Source organism: Pelodiscus sinensis, chromosome 1, assembly GCF_049634645.1.
Source record: "Pelodiscus sinensis isolate JC-2024 chromosome 1, ASM4963464v1, whole genome shotgun sequence".
Classification (NCBI taxonomy): domain Eukaryota; kingdom Metazoa; phylum Chordata; order Testudines; family Trionychidae; genus Pelodiscus; species Pelodiscus sinensis.
This window is the reverse complement of record NC_134711.1, coordinates 101,220,164-101,238,135: the sequence shown is the minus strand read 5'-3', so window position 1 is coordinate 101,238,135 and position 17,972 is coordinate 101,220,164. Positions and strand designations below refer to the sequence as shown.

The 17,972-nt window shown below is 43.4% G+C and overlaps 1 long non-coding RNA gene across 1 annotated transcript in view; it reads left to right on the top strand.

The window, feature by feature from the left end:
* LOC142826599 (uncharacterized) overlaps positions 1-17,492 on the top strand; it is a 56,763-nt gene extending 39,271 nt beyond the window's left edge. Inside the window, exons 2-3 of the long non-coding RNA XR_012900829.1 lie at positions 12,018-12,106; positions 17,328-17,492. This is a non-coding gene — a long non-coding RNA (uncharacterized LOC142826599). The remainder of the gene's footprint in view (positions 1-12,017; positions 12,107-17,327) is intronic.
* Positions 17,493-17,972: the final 480 nt, after the last annotated feature.

Sequence of the window (17,972 nt, the reverse complement as noted above, 5' to 3'; positions counted from 1 at the left end):
ATGGGCAACCGAAGCCCTGTGAAAACTCAGTTGCAAAGGGCCAAACCTGTCTGGTTTCCAAGGACAGCTTTAATTCCACAGAGTGAAAAGAGAAGTTGAAAAACAAACAAACAAAACTTAGCCCCGTTGAGTTTACAAAGGTCAGATCCAATTTCTCTGTTCAAACCTATTAACTCAGTGGTGGACTGGCTGGTTCACAGGGTTCACAGGCTAGGATGTTATGCTACAACCCCAAACCACATGCCAATAGTCTAAAGCGTCTTAAGCTGCTTAAACAGCTTTAATGGTATTAAGCAACTTTGAAGACTTGGGCAACTAAAGCTTATAAAAGAGTTTAAGCTACTTATGCCGCTCTAGGGCTTAAAGATAGCCCAAAAGTGTTGCTTATTTTCTGGATGAATGAAGAGGATTGATTGGTGCTGCTACTCCCTACAAGCTGAATGAAGGAGTGCTGCTGGCACTTTCTTACCAGAGAAGGAGTGAAGGGGAACCCTCTTTGGTGCTACTCCCCAGCTGGGCCACTGAAGGCAAAATACCACATCTCAACCGTGTCTGTAGCTTCTGTCATGGTGAGCCAGATCCTCCACTGGTATAAATCAGTGTAGCTCCATTGAGACCAGGGATCCAGTTGTGTGTATAAATAATAATTGAGCGTTGTCATGTTTTGACAAAAATGTTCTTTTAAATAATAATTAACAATTCTCTTTCTTCTCCCCTCCCCCTTTCTTTTTCTTCCAAGGCTACTTGCCTTCTTCTAGTCCCTTTTCTTATGTTTGGGTATCTCCTTTACTCAGTCTCGTTCAGTGTTTGTTTCCTCTTCAATGAGCTCTTCTCTAAGAGGTCACTAGGGTGATTCAACTGCAGTGATATTCCCCTGGGAAGAAATCAGGCTTTGAGCCAGTCTGCCCCTTGCATCAAAGAGCAATTCCCCATACCTGCCACCCGTCACAGATTTGTATAATTTTAGAACCACCAAGTTATGAGTGCTCATGCTCAACTTAGCAGATCCCAGTCAGCTGGAAAGGACAACCAGTCAGAACACTCCATTTGTGGATTACTGGATATTGGTATACTGGAGGAGGAATTGGAGCTACATGTTGGAGGAAGGAATGTGGTATCCACAAACTGCATCAAAAGGTTTGTCTACATGGCATCAGCAGTGCACACCAGGGTTGTATGATACATGGAGTACTCAAATGTACTCTGCTCCAACTGCCCCATGTAGACTTTGCTGGTGTACTAGTCCATGGTAACGCAATCCTGCAAACTAAATACCTCTTACATCATGACAGAACCTACATAAGGCAGTTAGAGAACAGTACATTTGAGCATTTTATAAAGCACGTGTCCTTGCTACACACTGCTGGTGCTATGTAGACAAGCACAAATTTCCTCTGGTTCCAAACAAGTCCTTTGATGCAGGTTGTGGGGTCAGGAAACAAGGTGTTATTGTGAGAAGGTAGAAAGCTGGACTGTTACCGCTTGGTGAAGGAACCATCTTTTTGTCCTTTGTGTTTGGGTCCTGATCTATGACAAGGGCCTCTAAGTGACATAGTAATGCAGATAAGAAGCAGTCATAATCATCCAGGGAAACACCTAGTTAGGTAATGTGTGTTGCTTTGTTGGAAAACTATGTTAGTTTCTGGTAGTGCCCCAGACTTACCAAGTGGTGTGTGAACTTGAAGGTCCAGTCTAGGCCCAAAAGAGTTTACGTAATTTAGAAACAAGACAGTTTGGCTTTGTCTACACTGCCAGTTTTTTCAGAAGAAAAAATGCTAATGAGTGACTCATTAGCATAAGTCACAATCTCATTAGCATATTTTCTGTTGTTTCTTTGTGCGCAAGGGGTTTTTGCGCAAAAAGAAGCAGCGTGGATGGGGGATTTTTTGTGCAAGAACCCCATTTTGTGCAAAATCCTTGTGCCTCTCTGGGATAGGCATAAGGATTTTGCACAAAATGGGGGTTTTATGCTAATGAGATGGCGACTTTTAAGTACAATTGAGTGACTCATTATTGCATCGATAGGCATTGCCATCCTGCCATCCAATTGCTATGTTTGTTTCTGACTCATAGAACCAGCCTGGGGATTACTTGGTCCTGAGGTGGCAATGTACTTAAGTGTGCGTGTTGAGTATACTTCCCTCAGTTGTGTGCTGCTATAGATCCCACTACAAAGTTGCCTAACTTTTGGCTTTTTGACACTGGCCACAGCCCTCCAGCCTCCCTCAAAAACTAAGGGGACTTTAAGTTTTGGCTGACAGTGCTGACTACCAAGAAGGATAAGGGCAGTGACTCAGACTCTCTTCCCCTCTCACCTCTTGTCTCATGAATGCTATTAGCTGAGCTTCTTGACCCTCTCCTCCAAGGAGAGAATCACAGAGGAAGTCTGGGGAGGGAAAGACAAGCATCAGGGTGGTTAAGGTAGGAGGTGGAGTTGCAATAGCAGCAGTGACCTCAGAACAAAAAGAGAAGCCTGTGTATGACATAGTAGATGGGGAAGAAGAAGAGAGAATGAATGGAGGAACAATAGTGGCTATTTGGTGGGAAAGAAGAAGAAGAAGAAAAGATACTTGATAGAAAGGATGTGTAGCTGATACATAATGTGAGAAAACCGAAGAACTAATGCTGGCGGTAGAGATTGGTTTGGGGAGTGTTGTGCTGTGAGGTGCCTACTTTGAGAGTACATGTGAATTTGCATATGTATTTGCATATACCCTTATATGGAATTTTTGCTTAGGCTTTTTGCCTAGCCATGTAGGCAGATCTGCTCCCTAGTACACTTATCCGTATCTGCTAGGGTGGAAACAATCTGCTAGCTGCTAGGCAAATCTCTGTGGCTTCTGAGTTTGGGGCCCACCTGAAAATTATGGCCCAGGAAAACACTTTCTGCTCATTTACCTAAACTATGTGAGGCTTGCTGGAAAACATCAGAGCACTGATAAAGCAGATACTGGTCTATGCTTCATGCCTGAGGAGCCAATTAAGGCTAATTGAGGGGCAATTCTGGGGAATTTGGGCTTCTCACAAAAAGCAAGTTAAACCCACAATTGGTACAACTCCAGTAACATCAGTGTAGCTACACTACACTTGTTTACCCTAGGCCTTAATTCTTATCTAATCTTGCAGAAATATGAGAGGATCCCATTCCAGTCAAATATTTCAGACACTATTGAATTTGAGGAAAGTGTTGGGGATCTTTTTTAAGCATGTGACTTTCAAAATATTATATGAATGCAATATGAAGATCTCAAATAAACTTAAATAAACAAGCCAGGAAATGGAGAACTCATACATAACTCAACCACATTGCAGATACATAACATAAAAAAAACAGAATAGTTAACCATGGAAAATATTTTACATATGCTGTTCTTACTGTGAGGTATGTTATATTTTGTAATTCTTATCTTTTTTTCTTTAAATGCATAGCTTCAATCTTGTATAAATGTAGAGTTTTCCCTTTTAATTTTGTGGGGAAAGATGTTATTTTTGGTCTTCAAAGAAAAGCTGTAGGAGAAGGGGAGAGAAAATACTAATTCTTAATCATTTTAAATGATCCATTCTGTACTTAAGTTATATCCTCTCTGATGTGAATGGAGTATTGGAGGATGAGTTGAAGCCTTTGCTACTGCTATTTGCCTGCAGTTTTTTGCAAGGTTGGATTAAACAGGGCAGCAGGATATACAGCTACATTAGGACATCACTCTTTTCACACCATCACAGAGAGCACCGATAAAGCTCCCTCTGTTGGATGGACATTCACCTGACTCCATATTTGGATCCCAGGATGCTAGACCCAAGGGCTACATCTACACTGGCACCCTTTTCCGGAAATGCTTAAAACGGAACAGTTTTCCGTTATAAGTATTTCCGGAAAAAGCATGTCTACATTGGCAGGATGCTTTTTCGGAAAAGCACTTTTTCCGGAAAAGCGTCCGTGGCCATTGTAGACGCGCTTTTCTGCAAAAAAGCCCCGATCGTCATTTTCGCGATCGGGGCTTTTTTGCGGAAAAGACTACTGTGCTGTCTACACTGGCCCTTTTCCGGAACAGTTTTTCCGGAAAAGGACTTTTGCCCAAACGGGAGCAGCATAGTTTTTCCAGAAAAACACTGACAATTTTACAGTAGATCGTCATTGCTTTTCCGGAAAAGCAAGCGGCCAGTGTAGACAGCTGGCAAGTTATTCCGGAAAAGCGGCTGCTTTTCCAGAATAAGTGGCCCAGTGTAGACACAGCCAAGGGCTCTTAGCTTTCCTGGGTCTCATTGGGCTGCACCACTGCTTCTCTCTTTGGCCTCTCTGGATTTGTCTGTTAAGCACACTAACTCCTGGTCTGTGGGATGTAGCTCGTGGACTTGTTGTTTCCAAACTAGAGCATCCATACTGCCTATGTTTATGCTTGCTGGACCAAGGTCCCACAGTCATACTAACACACCCATACTGCATGACACAGGCATTCTGACTTAGGTGCATGGCTGCATCTGCATTGACACTGCAAAAAGAGAGCTTGGGCCTGAGTTGCAGTGGAATTCGGATTCTGACACACCTCCCTAGCATGGAGACTAGAGTCCTGAGTACTTGCTGACCTGAGCAAGTAAAAGAGAAAACAGAGAAGTTTTTATTCAATCTTAACTATAGTGCTTGTTATCACAGATAGCAGATGTATGCACCACTATTCAGCAACGCACTTAAACATGCACTTAGCTTCAAACAGGAGCTTAATTCCCATTGGCTTCTGTCAAATGGAAACTAATGGTTAAGTGCTTTGCTGAATGAGGTCCATAGTTATGTTCCAGGTTGAAACTTCACTGTGTGTCTTGACTGATAACACTTTTTAATTTGTTTATTTTACATTCAGCACTGATGTGATAGGTCAAATCACAGATATGCATTGCTCAGCTGATGGACATGAAGCTTTCAAGCCTGTTGCTGGGCAGATCACCAGGTGCTAGCAAATTGCCAGTCCTGTTGCCAGGCAGATCACCTGCTTTTGTTGAGCTGCCAGGCATTTGTTGGTCCAATCCCTAGCTGCTCATACTTCAAAAATGCTGACCTTTTCGCCTCCTTTGAGCTCACCCATTTCTATCAGGGAACCAGGATACAAATGTGTTAGGATGAGCAAAGTTGCCTCTTTTTGCTGTGCCCTACTTTCATTCCTTCCTCATCTCATCCCAAAACTTCTCCCCTCTCCCCACCTCTAACTTTTAACATGTTTTTAACCCTATATAGAACTTGCTAACATTTTAAAACAACCTACCTTCCCCCCCCCCCTTTCCCATGCACACTCTATTGGTACTTTTTCAGACCACACTCCAATTTCCACAGGTGGCTTTACCTGGTTGCTGAATATAGGGTGGATTTTCTGTGCCCTTCAAAGCCCACATTTATGATTGTTGAGATATTTATGCAAATTTCAACACCAGACCAATTTTTGGCCCTGGTCTACACTTATTTCAAAATAACAAACAGAGCATCCACACTATTAAATAACGGGTTGATTATTTCAAAATAATAACTCCTGCTTTCCATGAGGTATAACGTTTATTTCCAAATAGCTATTTCAGGAGCTATTATTTTGAAATAAGTTATTTTGAAATAATTTCATAGTGTAGACATGCCCTTCAAGTCTGCTCAAAGTCAGCCCCAGAGCAGAGTTGTCCTTCAGATTTTAGGACAGGAGCCAGAATCCACAATATTAATCCTGCATCACTGACCTTCCCATTCACATTCTTCAGTTTACAATTTGCAATACAGCTGCCAACCACCATTGTGTTCATTTTGCACACATACACCCCTCACTACCATAACTGTGGAGAACATTTGGGTGAACAAAACAGATAGTCATCAACTAAACAGAGTCAAGGAATTGCAGAGGTTCAATGCAGAAGACACCACAGGAACAACCATCAAAAAGGAGGGAGAATGTGAATGCACAGCAAGTGCTCTGGTCACCTGTAGGGCACGTGAAAGAATGCAAAGAGTAAGGCCCTATCTACACTGCCACATTATCATGCAGCAACTTTTTGGTGTAGGGGTGTGGGAAAAGTGCCATTGCCAGTGCAGCAAATTACAGCGCTTTAAAGCGCCAGTGTAAACAAGCTCCCAGCGCTGGGAGCTATACTCCTCATTTAGGTGGTTACATAGAGCACCAGGAGAGCTCTCTCCCAGCACTGGTGCCATAGCCATACTTTCACTTTAATGTTTTATGTGTAGACTTAGCGTAAGAAACTACAAGATGTGTGCATATTGGCTCAGTCTGAGTATGCTTCATCAACAGATAGGCCACCTCTTCTTACTTAATATTACCAGTGCTAGTACAGCATCACGCACCACGCTGTATGGGCTGTGATTGTTTGCTCCTCTCCTGAAAGAATTGATCATGATTGGCTTTGAACTGAAACAGTGTTCTAGTTGGCCTATGAAATAAATGGACTTTTGTTTGATTTGTAACCACCCTGATGCTATAACACATTCCCACTGTGAAAAATCAATACCATAAAACACACACACCTTCTTTGCAAAGAAGGCAGAATTTTACTCACTGTACGTTAAGTTTGAACAGTGTAGCTAATAGAAAATATTTAGTACATACAATGTGGATGGGAATCAATGTTTCTTTGCTTATAGTTACTAGAAAATTAATCTTTATATGCTTTGATTATTTCTCTGCTTTCCTTAGTAAAGAAATTTGCTTTATTTAAGATCAGAAGATTTACTCAGTGTTGCTCGAGCCCTTAATTCAATTAATAATTGTTTTTTAGAAAATAAAATGAAAATGTACATGCTTTATTTAAATCAGTGCTCAGGGCAGTGGGGCTGGGAATGAGGGGCTCAGTATACAGGCTGCCCCGGGGAAAAAAGACTACCCGAGGCCTCTCTCACCACAGCTTACAGCCAGGTGAGAAATGCCTCTCCCTGGCCTGCAGTGAGCACAGCCGGGGCAGGGATAAATGTCCCCCAGCTGGGGGACAGACACACGGCAAACAGACACATAAACAGACAAACTCTCTGAAATATAGATGTCCCTTTCTTGATAAAGGATGCGTAGATGCTTTTTTCTTTTCATTATGCGTCTTTGCAAGGCATGGATTTTACAGCACAGACCACCTAGAATGGTAATATGATTCCCGTTGCAACTCTATGAACAATAACCCATCCTGTTAGATTGGGTGTCTCCCAAGGGACACTTGTTTCTAATTCATTCACTCTAATAACTGGGTGACTGTCTGTCAGGCCTTGTCCATATCATTAGTGATTTGGATGAGGTGAGTGTCTTTACAGGCCAACATTTGTTTAAATTGTAATCCCGAAGGAGGAATATAGACCAAAAATGTTGAGGGAATTCTGGACCGCTAAATCCTGGCATGAGGGTTCCAATAAAACTACAGTTGTGTTCTCAAAGGCAGGAATTGGGGAAATCCCTTGATTACTGATTGAGGAAAATTACGATAAATTGGAGTAAAACAAATATTTCGATCTGTGACCAGACACGCCAAGGAGCTACACTGGAATACCTTTCTGTTAATGACTGTGCAAAATAGGCCATTCCCTGGATAGGTCACCCCGTTGGTCAGAGTCTTCCATTTAGTTAACTGGGCTGCACATAATGATCAGTTATGAAGCTGTCCCTGGAGTCCACCCAGAACTGTATTTGCCTCAAACACATTACACCTGCAGATGTACTGGGGCCCTTTTTTAGAGCAACATGGAGCAACATGGAAGGTCATCTGTGGTATCTTCCATGTTCGGGTTGGTGTGTGATAGACATCCAAGGGAGGCACTCCCACATGTTCCTTACAGATGTCTTCAGGGTGACCTATGGATTGGACAGTACCCAATTGCTCAGACACATCCTTATCTGGATCAAACAGAGGCAAGGACACTGTGAATGAAACATACAAGGACTGCTCCTCAGCACAAATTTTAGAGACTGAATAGCAGTGTTGGTTGGGGTGTGGTGTCACAGATCCTATTTGCCATATGATACTGAAGGATGTACGTGGGCATGCATCCAAACAAGTAGATTGCTCCTTTTCATGCCTCTGGAAACATTTGGGACAATACCAATTAAGCAATTGTTCATCCTTAATCAAGTTAGGGACTCTTCCCAATTTAAGGGAATGTAATCTTTCTGTAATGGTATCTACAACATATTCTACATAAGTAGAACAAATAATTTCCTTTCCTAAAGCCAGATCCTTTTCCTGATCATTATTTTGGACAATAAATTGGTTAATTTTCCTTTGAGCCTCATTAAAGAGCTCACCTACGTCCGATTCCATGTACAAGGGATGCTGAATCAATTATGTACGAGATGTAATTGTTGCATCCTCCTCACTTTGGGTTCTCCCTTAAGGGTTTAACCTATAATAGGTCGAATTGGTTGATAGACAAAGCCAAGGTAGGGGCTTATATTGACAATTTCTGGGGTTTGGTCTTTGATAGATGACTGAACAATTCCCCTGACATAATCTGATCAAACACAATTATCTGGGTGCTGAAAAGCTACACAAATTCCTACCTGATGTCTACCAGCCATAAATGCTGGCATATGGTGTATTGACATGGATATTTTATTAGTCTAGGCAGAAAATTTTCCCTCATTTAAAGACGGTTATTAGCTTTCTCTGTTTCAGAGTATATTCCTAAATCATAATCCCTTTTGGATCCCAACCTTTGTCTCCTCAATTCAGTTCCAAATAAAAATTAATGTTACCTCAAGACTCAAGTTATGCTCAATCTTGGGTACAGGACTCAAAAGATTGTCTTGTGGCATATTGGCCTACATTTGTAAAACAAGTTCATCACCCTGGTTGACAGTGAGAAAACATTCCACTTTCTTAGATGTAATATGATGCTTCAGGTTGGACACTTGAGTGCTGATTCGCTGGCATACGTTGGGGTTCTGGGTTTTTACCAAAGATTCTTTCTGCCAAGTTTGAGTCCCGGGTTTGAACATAGTCTTGCTTTCAGGATAAAGATGAAGGAATAGCAAATCAGGAATCTCACTGTCCATTTCCTAACTGTGATCAACTAACTGCAATCAGCTGGACTGACGTTCCAGAGGAGACTTCTCAGAGGCTGGTTCACCTAGCGACTGGGGAACAACCTGCTCCAGGGACCTGGGTGATCAATACAGCTTTAACTGTATAGTGTGATAGATTTTATCCCTATTATGCTTATTTTCTCCTGTTACCCTGATTCTGTGCACTGCTGAAATGAGTTTGTCGATGATTCGGAAGGGTCCGATCCATCGATCACACAATTGTGCTCTGGGGCTTTATAGGATAGTGACATTACCAGGTCTTCAACTTCCCAAGTGTTCTCTCTCTAGTTCATATCAAGATAGGCTTTGGTCTTACGTCAAGGTTTACACAGTTTGGCAGCTACCTGCAAGTGGACCTAATTTAAATGTTCTTGCAGATTTTGCAGGTAGGTATCCATTTTGATTCCCTCTAGTTGAGTGCCACAGATGTGCCAAATTAAATGTTCGAGAAGCAAAAGCATAAGGGTATCCCAATTGCTCCTATTGGCATCAACCAGTTTCCTCAAATCATTATCATTTGATTAGTTCATACCACCATCCCAGACGACTGACGGTCAGCATGGGATGTTTAGTCTCTGCGAAACTCCCATTAATTTAAGATAGTCTTTGCAAAACTGCCCTGGGAAATGTGACCCAATTCCACTTTCACAGGGGTCCCCCAGTGAGAGAAGGCTTGTTCTCTTTAACTCGGTTGACAGGGGAGTATGGGGGGGGGGGGGGTGCAATGAGTGCAATATGATTGGGCTGAAGCCAATTAAGAAAGCAAAATGATGGTGGCCCAGCTGGTGGCCAATAAATACTTCTCACAGTTGTTATGTCTGAGCTCTACTGCAGATAGTGAACATGAGGCATAGACCATAGGTCAGACTTTCTCAGGTCTCTCTTTTGTGAAGCAATGGCCACCAATGCATTTACACTCACTACCACCTTCAGGAGGAAAAATAGCTCAGGATTTGGACTGATCAACATCAGAGGCTTGGCAATGGCCTGATTCAGATGAGACACTGCGTCCATATGTTGTTCAGTCCATTCCCACTATACATCTTCTGGAGTAACTAGTACAACGGACCTGCAATAGAAGCAAACTCTCTGTGGAAGCCAGTTAGGCCCAAGAATGATCTAAGGGCTGTAGGGTTCTCTAGTATTGGTAGTTGTCAAACTGCCTCCACCTTCTTCCTTGTCAGAGTGTGACCTAAGAAGGAAACATTGGATTTCATTAGCTGTGTTTGACAGGGTTGCACTTCAATCCCACTTTTTCTAGGATTTGTAACAGCTTGTCCAATCTTGCCAAGTGCTCCTCTGAGGTGCGAGTAGCTAGACTCAGATCATCTATAAAATGAAACAAAATAGAAAGTTTAGAAAATTATTCAAGTACTCTTTGCATTTAAGCCTGAAATAGTGCATGGCCATATTTATAGCTTTATGATAACCTAGTCCAAGAATACTGAATGTCCTGGAAACTAAATGCAAACTTATATGAGGATTTTTGAGCCACTGGTAAACTCCTGAAGCTGTTTCTGATGTCTAGGACAGTAAACCATGTGGACTCTGGGTCTAAAGATTTGATAAGATCTGGGATTTTGGCTACTGCAGGGGCACAAGTAGGTGCAACCTGATTTAAACATCTGTAATCAATAGTCAGGTGCCAAGAACCATCTAGTTTCTTGACAGGACGAATTTGATGTGGAAGTACACGTATGCAATACCCTCTGGCCAATAAGGACTTAATTGTTTTAGCACAGCTTGATCTGGATAGGGGTACTGTTTTTTAGCAGATGCATCCCCTCCATCCATTATGATGGTGACTGACAAGTGATGGCATAAACGGATAGGGCACTGTTTGTGTCCTCAGGCTCTACTGCCTCAAGAGTATTTTCTTCAGGAAGTGGGTACAACCACTCAGAGGGTGGAGCTGAGTCCATGGAGGCCACTGGCTGGTTTGGATGAGGATGAGTGCCTCCTGGTTCCAGCTTGACCAAATATGTTCAAAGCTCCTTGAGTTCCTCAAGATTTAGTTGCATTAAATGATGCATAGCCCAAAGATTATCACACTGGTGCAGCGCTGGTGACTTGGGCTGTACCTGTAGAGAAAGGAACATGATCCCAAGGAGGCCCTCCCCTAGATCTAGATATACATCTCTGTCAGTTGTTGTGCTAGTTATTATTATTATGTCAATGCTGAGATCTAGAAAATTGTGAGTTAGTTCAGGTTTGTACTTGAGGAATTCCATTTGGACCCTCAATCCCTACTGTGGAAGCCTGAAGATCTTGCAAAGCTGCCACCGGAATTTTCTTTCACCCCTTAGGGTACGTCTAGACTACATGCCTCTGCCGACAGAGGCATGTAAAATAGGCTACCCGACATAGTCTATGAAGCAGGGATTTAAATATCCCCGACTTCATTAAAATAAAAATGGCCACTGCGTTGGGTAGGCTCAACTGATCATCGGCACAGCGCTCAAGTCAAGATGTGGATCGGTCGACAAGGGAAGCCTTTGTCGACCACTCTTGTAAACTTCATTTCACAAGGCATAAAGGAGCGGTCAACAAAGGCTTCCGCTGTCGACCGATCTGTGTTTTGACTCGCACGCTGTGCCGACAATCAGCTGAGCCGGCACAGCGCAGCGGCCATTTTTATTTTAATGAAGCTGGGGATATTTAAATCCCCGCTTCATTGACTGTGTTGGGTAGCCTATTTTACATGCCTCCGTTGGCAGAGGCATATAGTCTAGACATACCCTCTGGCACCTGTGAATGGGCCTTGGCTAACAAAGCCAGGGCCTCGCCTAAGGCAGTCTTCTTTTTAATGAGCATGTTGACCTTTTCCTGAAAATGAGGAAGTGAATTATTGACTACTAAGCTCACATATGGTGGTCCCTCTAGCTCTGATTCCCTGTGGCTGTTCCCGGCAGCGCGCAGCTGCAAATGGAACTGGTGGTATGGGGGGCATGTCTCATGTTGCTTTTGTTTCAGACTTAGCTGCTCACCACTCCAGACTGTCCGGGATATTGTTTTTGCTGCAGCAGGGCCACCGTGTGTGCAAAAGATTCCTCACCTCAAAGGTAAGGTGCTCTGTAATGCCTGATCCATAATGAACTGTAGGATCTTGACCCAGTCGTCCTTCTGTCACAGACCAAAGATTTGGGCCATTTTCTGGACTCTCTGAGCATCCATAGTGATAGAAACATTGCCCATCATTCCCACCTGTTTAGCAACTGAATCTAAAGTTTTAATGTCTAAAGTTTACCCTTCCACAGGGTATCCAAAGCTAGAGCATGGAATGTCCATGTAAACATCCGGGTCAACAGGAGGCCACACTGGCTCACTACACTGGCCAGCTAAACAGAGATTTCCAGCTCCCTGGCCCTAGCCCTGCGTGAAGTCCCAAACAGTTTGGGACTTGGCAGCAAACTTCCAGTCTCGGGGGTTAGTGGCCCAGGCCCTGGTTCAGGATGGGGCAGCAAATAAACAGTTATTGAGAGTTCAGGCGCCCAGGCCTGGGATGAGTGCAGGGCAGCAAACAGTTCTCCTTTCTCTGGCAGAAAGCTGACAAGAGCTGGGGTTTTCTCCCTACAGCGGGAACCTGCCACCCAAGGTGGAGGAGTAGCAGGGGGGATGCAGGCCCACCCACTCCACTGCATCCCATCCCAGGACCCTAACAGTGGCAGAACAGGCTGCCACTGGGTCAGCAGGGATCCAGGCCGCAACACGCTGCCCAACCAACCTCCATCTCATCAGCTGGCCTGGGGTTGACTTTCCTTGGGCTGCTTCCCAGTTCCTCCTGTGGGCCTACCTGGCACGACAGCTGATTCTCAGAGTCCTCTGAGGGCGAAAGTGCTGGCAGGATGTCAAGGTCAGGATTGCTCACTGGTCCCAGCAGCGCAGCCCCTTCTCTGGGGACTGGTATGGGCTCTGACCATCTCAGCCCATTCTCGGAGCTTGGCGGTGTTCGGGTGGCCTTGGCCCATCTCCCAGGCAGTAATCCTGGGGACCCAACCCAGTCATCCCTTGTATGACGGGGCAGCCATACCTCCCCCTGGGGAGGCTGGGGAGAGCGTCTGGCCTGCTCACCCACAAGGCTCTAACTGAGCTCTCAGTCCCTGCTCTTGTAGTCCCACACCTGCCCACCTGCTTCTTGTGGGAGGGACTAGGCAGCTCTATCCCCACCCACCAAGGGGTCTTATGGAGTGCTTCCCCTTCCGGGTCAGCCAGAGGCCATGCTGACTCACTACAGTCCAATGGTGGAATTACCTTCCTGACTTATTCCCAAATCAATCTCCTCCTCAGAGCTAACTTTTACAGAAAACTCCAGGGAGCAGTTCATAAAGAGCTTGGGGGAGTTCTCTTGCCCAGTAAGGACATTAGTGATGTGCCATCCATCAGTACATCAGTCACACCTAAGCCTGGGTGGTGTATTATCACCCAGGAACCCAACTCTTGGTGTCCTTAGGGGGTGTTCCCTTGGGAATAAAAATGTCAGGCTCTCTGCCTTGAAGGTTATCGCCCTAATAGATGGTGAGGGAGTTGACAGTTTTGGTATTGCATCTCTAGGCTGTAAACTTACACACTCTCACCTGCATCTAGGTGATAGTAAAATAATACAAATCAGCAGTTTGCATAGCTTTGGCTACTGCTCTAATTCTCATTCTAGTATTTGCTGTAATTCTCTCTCAAATTGAGCCTTCGAAGGTGTTGCAATTAATGCTGCCATCTGGGGAGGCGATGCTATAGGTGGAGTGAGAGACCGCAAGAGCTCGCATAATATGGAGTATTTCTCTTCCGGGTCTCCACTTAACCTTTCCTCTTCAGAGCCTGAGTCTAGCAAAACAGTGTCTGCTTCTGACTTCATATCTGTGGAGTCATCTTCTTCCTCTGTCAGATTCCTTGCTGCCAAAAAGCTTTCTCAGCTGCTGCCAACTCTCTCAATTCTCTTACCCTTCTCCGAGTCACTTGCTCTATCTCTATCATTTCCACCTTCCCTATGGGAAGGCCAGACATGTGGGTAGGAACCGTTGGTAAATAATCAGATACTCGTTCAGTCTGTGGAGATTCTTCTCTCTCTGTCTTCTGATCACTTTCGCTTGCTGTGTCAGAGTCCTGAACTGTCTCTGGTAAGCCCTTCTTTCTTTCCAATTCTCTGCACCACTTCTTCAACTCCTTAATCTGTTCCCCCTTCTCAATCACTGAATCTGTTTAATCACCTCAGTTTGATTGCTCACCTTTCTCCTCAAAACACGACAACCGGTTATTAGACACTGTGTAGCAAACCTCATTGCAGGAGGAATACCAGCTAATTTAATTTAGGGCTTTATTTCGAAATCCCGTTTCACGGCCGTGTGTAGACCCGGGCAGTTACTTCAGGATAGTCAATTTCTAAAATGATGACCGGCTGGGAACATGCAACTCAAGCGTGGGATAGTTAAATCCCGTGCTTCATTTGCAATTTCGGTCACCCTCATTAGCCTCCCTAGATCGATCGAGGGGGCTAGTGTAGACATAACTTAATCTTTCTACCCTTCATTCTTCCAACTCAAAGATCTGGCTCACCAAGCCCCATGGATCCTTGTGGTTCTGCAGATTCTCTGCATCCTATATTCTCTTTATACCACCACCATGTAATAGAACATAACAGTAGGCATATGATTCCAAATGCATCCTACGGGATGCTTGTGCCCACTCTTTCTCCTCTATTTCCACTCATAGATGACACTTTGTAGATAACTCACTTCCACAATTTACAAAAATATTGAGGATTGAAACTATTAAACACTAACATAATCTAACTCAGTGGTCAGAAAGTGACCCCTTCTTATGACCAGACAAACACAGAATGCCCCTGACTGGTCTCACAATTAAGAAAAGTCCCAACATAGGAGTATAAGGGGTACAAAAATCTTCCTCTTCCCTCAAAAGCCTAGAAGGCAAATGAAGCAGTAAAAGCTCTCATTGGGGGAATCTGGGAGTAATGGGGTCTACCCCAGCCATCTTGAGGCTGTGGCCCAGGGAAGCTGCAGGGACTAAAAACAGGGAAAACGTATGGGTTCCTGATTGCCTGCAACTCAGCAGGATGAAAAAATAAGTAATTCCCCTGCTGCTCTGAAGGTGGATTGTCAGATCCAGACACAACCACTTATCAAAAACCAAACAATTCAAACCCCTTAAATGCACGCACACACAAATAACCAACTCCCGGCAAGATTCCAATACTACAATACAGGTGGCCACGAAACAGTTAAGTCACAACAAAAAAAGGAAAACTCTTTCTTTACGCTACCCTTTGTCTGGGCGTATTGCCAAACAAAACCACAGGGACCAGAAGAGGAAGTGACACTAGTAAGTGTCACTAGGCAAGCAAGAACTGTATAACTGTATACTGTAAAATTCCACTTTTAAAATTATCACACAGTGCCTAAATGATACCAATTGGTACCAGACAGGGAAAAATCTCTTTTCCACAGAAACTGTGGCTGTGGATTCCCAGAAAACACCTGGATGGCTCGCCACTGTTGGCCGGGCATTTAGGAATATATATAATTTGGATAAAGGCTCACCACATCTGACTAGAAAATTCCTGGTTTGTCCCTCGTCCCCTGTCATAAGGTTAGATGTTACTGATGATCTCTGTGTCTGAGAGGGAGTTTTCGGGAATCCGCAGAATCCACACTCAATAGGTCTGGTACAAACTAATAACTGCCTTTATTGCAATAGGCAATACAAGTAAACACATTCATATATTTCTGGCAACAATTAGATACAGAGTTTTAATAACCTTATGTGGTAACATGGATATAATCTAAGTATACAGTAGCAATTACCTAATAGAACACCATTCTCACACCTCACACCCTCTTGCTGACTTTGAGGAGTTATAGGACCTACTCCGTTGATATAGGAGGTATTTCAGTGAGAGATGAGAGCTAGCATAAGAAACTAAAGATGTGAATAGTACTTATAAGGGAAGTTTAGAAAGTAAGTAAAGAGAAGGTAGAGAAAATGAGAATGATGATCACACCTTGCACTCTCGAATTGCACAGATTTATAGGCCTAATCGTTTTCTAGACCAACCCTGAAAGGTAAAAACAGACTTCTGCATCCTAAGATGTTTGTGGGTGCTCATGTTTGATTGTGGGATTAAATGAGACCACCTCTCTGAATATGCATGAGCTGTCAAGCAGTGTTCTTGTGAGGAGGGGGTGCTTTGAATAACATACACAGAAATACCGCAAGTCTTGTGCTGTTCCTGCTTTCTGAGAAAAGCAGGATGTTTGTCCCCTCAAGTTAGGGTATATTTTGGGGCGTACTGTTCTTAAACTCAGACAATTATGTTATAACACCCGCACCTGTGAGACTGGCATCAGATGCCAGGTCTGACAAGTCTATTTTCAGGACGTAGGATGTCTGTATGTTATTGTTTATGTCAGTATATGGCTCTGTGGTAGCACCTGTCTCATCTCAAGGAGCCAGATCCAGCACATTCTACTACCCACTAAATATATCTATTGATGTTTTAAGATTATACATATTTCAACAAAGAAAAAACTTATATCTAATCTTGTATCTTGTCTTATATCATTCTTGTACCCTTATTCTTCTGCTGAAGCTAAAATCATACAGGATAAAAACTCATGGGCCTTGCATTACTGCTCAGATAGAATAGTGAAAATTGATAAGTTTTTGCAAGTATGGTTTGCAAGCAAGGTTAGCAGGTTAGTGATGTTGGACTGCAAGGCTACAGCTCAGGGGCAGAGCCAGGCAAGCTGGGGGCCGCATCCAGCCCCCGTATCTGAGGTGCCTCACCCCTGCATTAAGAGATGGATTTTTCTCTTTTGAAAAACCTCATGAGATCTTCAACTTACTCCTGAACAGCTCCCAGATATTGGTCTGGGTGACTCATGAAATGGCCTTATTATTCTTATATTTTATAAATACCTTCAAAAATGTTATACATGCTGTACAGATATTCAGGAAGACATTGGGCATCCCGAATAGTTTACAATCTGGAAAAGAAAAGAGATTAAGTGTGGAAGGAAAAGGAATACAATGTGCAAGAAGAGTAATCATGATGATGGCTGGCATGTGACTTGTTAGTACCTATTCATTTTTACATTACACACAAAAAATTACATTACAAACATTATTTATATTGCAAAGTGAAGCATTCATAAATTAGGAAATGCCAGCATTAAGGATGCCTGTACAACCTTAATTCAGTCCTCTGGTGTGTGTACATTATAAGACGCTCTTAATCACAATTTTTTCCCCCATTTTTCCTGTCTCCTTCAGTCATAGAATGGATCCGCTCTTGGGATGACTTGGGGTTGTATAATGAAGGACGCGCCAAAAAGGATGCCAAAAAGGATGACTCTGGCATTTCCCTTTTTTGAGAGCCTGATTGCAATCTTCATAATGTTCCTTTAACAGATTGTGTGTATGTAACTTTACACATTAAAAAAAACCAAACAAACTGAAAAAAATCCCAGAAGTTCCTTCATTTAGTATCATATTGACACCCACATGGTAATTAACAGGGTTGGAACTCTTACAGCCCGCTGCATAGACCTCTCTGCCAATTCAGTTTATAGAATAACTGATACAGTTATAGCTTTGCATCCTCTATGTGGCCCAGCATTAGAGGGGGATTGAGACACATTTTCTTCCAGAGGGGTTCCACAAATATTTGCAGAGTGCAGGGAAATAGTGAGACTCAGAAATCTGGGATGTTATTTCAGGCTGTGAAGGGGAATATGCTGTAATGGGCATTCTTTTGCCCATTCCCCATCCTTCAAGTCTTACCCATTCTGTCCTGCCTCCTACAAACAATCCTTGACTTTGTTGTATCCCTTCCCTATCCTAATGAACGACTTTATCCTGGGAGGCAGTGACTCTAAAAACACTAGTGGTTTGTGGTGGATAATCAGATGATTGAGT